Source organism: Urocitellus parryii, chromosome X (assembly GCF_045843805.1).
Source record: "Urocitellus parryii isolate mUroPar1 chromosome X, mUroPar1.hap1, whole genome shotgun sequence".
NCBI classification, from domain to species: domain Eukaryota; kingdom Metazoa; phylum Chordata; class Mammalia; order Rodentia; family Sciuridae; genus Urocitellus; species Urocitellus parryii.
The window spans coordinates 54,198,449-54,203,974 of NC_135547.1; the positions used below are offsets into that span (position 1 = coordinate 54,198,449).

At 37.9% G+C, this 5,526-nt stretch overlaps 1 pseudogene; it reads left to right on the forward strand.

The window, feature by feature from the left end:
• The first annotated feature begins 3,944 nt into the window (after nt 1-3,944).
• On the forward strand, nt 3,945-4,046 carry LOC113190816 (small nucleolar RNA U3; annotated as a pseudogene).
• Nucleotides 4,047-5,526: the final 1,480 nt, after the last annotated feature.

Consider the following 5,526-nt stretch of genomic DNA (forward strand, 5'->3'; position numbering starts at 1 on the left):
AATAAATATTATCAACTCTTTCTTCTCTCCCCTCATTCAGGCCTCCTGTTTGTGTAGGGTAGCAGTAAGACTAGTTCTCTCATGATTAAAAGAAACCACTGTGTCTTAGTATGCAATAGCAATTCAGGCCCATGGATCATATGCATCTCCACCATACATGTATTCTTACCATCTTACCCATTTTATTTCTCCCATCTATATTCTTCTACACCTAAACTACTCATCTTTTTTTCTTGTTTTTAATTGGTTCTTCTTAGTTATACATGACAGTAGAATCCATTTTGATACAGTAATACAAGCATGGAGTATATCTTTTCTGATTAGAATCCCAGCCTTAAGATAATGGGGTTCACTGTAGTGTATTCATATATGTACATAAGAAAATTATGTCAAATTCATTCCACTGTCTTTATTTTTCCCATCCCCCTCCCTTTTCTTCATTCCCCTTTGTATAATCTACTACTAAATTTCTACCCACACTTATTATGGTTTAGCATCCACATATCAGCAAAAACATTCAACCTTTGGCTTTTGGGGACTGGTCTACTTAGCATGATAGTCTCCAGATCCATCCATTTACTGGCCGATGTCTTAAAGTCATTCTTCTTTATAGCTGAGTAATACTCCATTGTGTGTATATATACCACATTTTCTTTATCCATTCATCCATGGAAGTGTTGGGAAAAGTATAAACGGCAGCCATACCCCAGAGAAAAAAACCCAACATGTCGCCTAAGGACTTCTTCTTCCTACCTTCTTCTTTTCTGCAGTGACGCGAAAAGTTCCCGCCCATATGAACTCTCCCGCTGGCGCCAATTTCAAATCTTGCTGGCGGGGAACCTTAGCCCCAATGAGAACTAATTCCTGGTCTCCGGAGCCGATATCTGGAAGAACTTGCCAATAAACGGGTTGCCTGCCATTTATCTAAGCCCCACCATCTCCCCCTTAGTTCTATATAAGCACACAGCTTTTTGCAATAAAATTGGAATTCTCCTGGCGAAGTGTCTTTGCGTGGGGAATTCTTTCAGGAAGGACACCTAGATTTTCCATAGCTTGGCTATTATGAGTTGAGCTGCCATAACATTGATGTGGCTGCATCAGTATAGTATGCTATTTTTAAGACCTTTGGGTATAGACAGAGGAGTGGGCTAACTGGGTCAAATGGTGGTTCCATTACAAGTTTCCCAAGGAATCTTCACACTGCTTTCCATAGTGGTTGCACCAATTTGCAATCCCACCAGCAATGTATGAGTGTAACTTTTCCTTGTTACACATCCTTGCCAACAATTTTTGTTGCTTGTATTCTTAATAATTGCCATGCTGACTGGAGTGAGATGAAAACTCAGTGTTTATTTATTTTGAGACTGGGACATAAGCAACTTTAGCTTTGATTTTTAGAGCTGCTCCCAGTGTTCTCCAGTTTCATGTTCCTACTAACGAACATTCTTAATTTTCCTTTTCTAATATCTTTTTATACTGACCAACATGTATCAAATGTATATATTAATGGGATTCAGTGTGAAATCTCTATATATGCATATAGTGTAAACTGTACAAATCCACCCTCCCTTTATCCACCGATTCCCCACCATCCCAACTTCTATTAATCACTGTATTATATTCAGGTTGACATTCTATAGCTCCTACATATGAAAACATGTGGCATTTGTCTTTCTGTGTCAATCAGCCTTAATTTTCTAGAAAATTCTTTATCTTATATCCAATGTCTTGGGCATAGTCTTTTCTAGAAAATATGGCCAATGTCATAAAGTCATTCTTCGTTATAGCTGAGTAATACTCCATTGTGTGTATATATACCACATTTTCTTTATCCATTCATCATTGAGATAAACAAGACTTTCCATTTATAGTACAAAAGATCAACATATAGTGGATCTAAATGTAGATATAAAAGGTCTCTAAAGAGATACACAATGGCTGTTGTACTGCTTATTTTCTTTTGTTGCCTCTTCTCAAAAACCACCACCCATCCCCATCTTTTCTGCTTTGTTTCCTGGAAAATTGACTTCCGTGGACTGAATTACTCAACCTCCCTTGTCAGCTGACTTTGCAATCAGTTAGGCAAACAGGTGACATCAGCAAGAAATTTTAGGTTAGGGGAAAAAAACTGTCCTTCATTTTTCCTCAAGCCCTCTTTACTTCAACACCTTGTCCCCAGCAGTACATGAGCCCCTTCACTGATTACGGCTCCTGCCAAGCAGGATCCCCTTGGATCCTGCTTTCAGTCAGCACCATAATCCCTTCAGGATTAGTGGTGATAACAACTTCTAACTGTTGCTCATTTCTGAGTGACTCATGTCTATCCATTAGTCTCTTAATTCAAACCATCTGGAGTTTACTGTTTCCTGCTGGGACCCTGACTGATTTAACTCTAAAGCCCACAGGATTTGACTCTAATTTGCTTGAGTTTATTATAAAACTGAAAGAACATCAGAAGGTAGTGGGGAAAGGTTGAGTCGCTGACATAGGTAAAGGAGCATTACAGAGCCAAAGGTTGGCAGAGTCCATACAAGCATTGTGCAGAAGATAAATAGCTTTGAATGATAACTTTTGCATATTTACAGTTATCACTAGTGTGTAATTGGGAGCAGGGTATTGCTGCCAACAAACTCAAGAATTTTAGCACTACTGGTAAGATCAATTTTATTGTGCTTATCTATCTTAGCCTGATGACATTAAAAATTCTATCTAGTTGGAGGTGGTAGCACATGCCTGTAATCCCAGCTACTCAGGAGGCTGAGGCAGGAGGATCATTGTAGGGCATGATGTAACGTGGGGCATGTTGCATCAGAAAAGAGGAAACTTAACTTGCTGGCTGCACCCGCTTCCCAGTCCTGGGGCCACAGGTGGTTAAGAGAGCACCTAGCGATTAGCCAGAAGGCATTGCCATGGGTTGTGATGAGGAATTGGACCACCTCTAGTATAGGCTCAGAACCCCTCTGCCCTCAGGGACATTACTGCCTGTAGGATGGGTGCAGATGTAAATTCTCCCCACCCTGCTGACCTTTATCCTGATTGGCTCCTGTACAGTATATTAGCTGTGTGTGTTTTCTCATTAAAGGAGATCCTGCTTTGTCTGATTGTCCTCCAGGGAGGGAGAGCTGGGTGTGGGCGGCCAGTCGACCTTTACCTTTCTTGGCCTGTCCTGGTCGTAGTGTGCTCCCCCAATCTCTCCCACAGGTCAGGAGGGAATGGGGGGGCTAAAAACCCCGACAGATCATGAGTTCAAAACCAACCTCAGCAATTTAGTGGGGCCCCAAGCAACTCAGTGAGACCCTGTCTCTAAATACAATACAAAAAAGGCTGGGTATATAGTTCAGTGGTTAAGTGCCCCTGGGTTCAATCCCTGGTACCAAAAATAAAAAAAAAAAAATAAAAAATTCTACCTAATGTCCCTGTTTTGATTCCATTCTTACCAAGTCACTTTCTGACTATAACTTAGGTTCCGTATATAAATGCCTACAGAGGAGGATTATGTTGAAATGCAGACTTCAAATATTTCAGCAACTGTGTTTTTTTTTTAATCTCTGGGAACTAAGAAACATACATTATGTATTTATTATTACAATGTGGTTGAGTCCATATGCTCCCTTGAGAAATCAGTCTCCTTTATGTGTGTTACTAACATCAGGCTAACATTTGGAGAAGCAAGGCTCTGGACTATCTGCATTTCTGCCTGTGACTTGCTTTTGTTATTTTAAAATTCTATACCCCCAAACCTAACATGTTAAGGAACATTTAAAAGAATATGGGGGCTGAGGATGTGGCTCAAGCCATAATGCACTCTCCTGGCATGCGCGGGGCGCTGGGTTCGATCCTCAGCACCTCATAAAAATAAAATAAAGATGTTGTGTCCACCGAAAACTGAAAAATAAATATTTAAAAACTTCTCTATCTTTAAAAAAAAAGAATATGGACTGCTAAAGACTGTACTTTCAGGGATCATTTCTATAGTTCATTATTAGAAAAATAAAGGCTGCTAGATTAAGGGAAGTAATCAGGTATCAGACCTGCTTCTTGGCAGGACCGTGGAACAAAATCTTGATGAAGGCCTCACAGAAGCATATTTCTCACTGTGTGCCAGAAAGTACCTATCTGTTTGCCCAGTAAATAAATGCAGTAGTAGCTCCATTACTTTTTAGTCATTAAACGGTGGTTGAGGTTCTGTTAAATCAAAAATAAAATGTTTCTCCATATCCCTGCAAAGATTATTTCTACAGTTGAAAACTCAATTTTAAGCTACTATACTATGACAAAAATCATAATTATACATATTTTGACCTTTTCTTCAACTTCCTTTGTGGTTCTAAGTACTGGATGCTTGCTCTAAACACCAGTTTTCATGATTTTTTGCATGTATATACCATTCTTGTCCATTTATAATTATTTTGTTTCTTAGTTTGTCTGTGACATTCTATGCCAATATGTTAGTTAAAATACTTTTCAGATGGGTGTTTTTGAATACTCTGTGGGTGTTCAGGAGAATAAAGAGACAGGCAATCCAGTTTCTCTTATATAATCACCTGGCTCTCAGAAATTCTGCGTCTGTTGGAATAATTTCTTATGGTTGGAAATGGTTCATTCTACAATATTCAAAACATCACTTTCTCTCCCTATTACCCCTGAAAAATTCAGAAATTCACAGTCTGAAACCAAATCTTTGATGGTAAATCAATTTACTTAAGAAATATAATAACCTATTTTTCCAGAGGGTGGAGTTATGATTATAATAAGAATAAAAAGCTTTTGAATATCAAAACACTTCTCCAAAATCAGTTTTGATTTTTTAGGAATATGTGAATCATCAGCTTTTGATTAAATTCCCCTAAGAATGTGGAATATATTCCACAAAAAAGCAAAAATGCTTGCAAAATCATGCTTCAGCTTTTATTGAATAACCCTGGTTGTTCAAAAAGAGAGAAGCTGTTGATGAACAAGAAAGGTTACTTTACATTCTTCATAGAATTATCTGGAAAAGTTGAAGAAATTGGCTCATAAGCCATTATTTTATTTTGCTATACACATATGAGATATATTACTCATTCTTTATTCTTTGTCCTTTCCCCTTCCCAGTTTGCTCCTGTGGGATTTCTAAAGATCCTCTAATAAAACAATAACAGCTACAGCCACTTCTATTCATATATTGACTACTTACTATGCATTTAGCATTTTCCTATATTTTTATCATTAATTAAATTGCTGTTTTTCTTCTCAATGTTCTGAGGTAGGTATTAATGGTTTCCCATTTTACAGAAGAACAAAACAAAGATCAAGAGAGGTTAAATAACTTGCACATGCTCACAAAAATTGCTGTTCTTGTATTGACACCCAGGTGAATTAAGACAAGTGCTAAACCATTCTTTAATAGTCTTACAAAAGTAAAGTAGTGAAATTACCCTGATCTCTACATGATTGGAAGGTAGGTAATTTTCTCAATAGCTGAATATGCTTATCACTTGCTCAAGGTATATAAAACTATAAAGAAAATAAGCAACAGTGAGCATT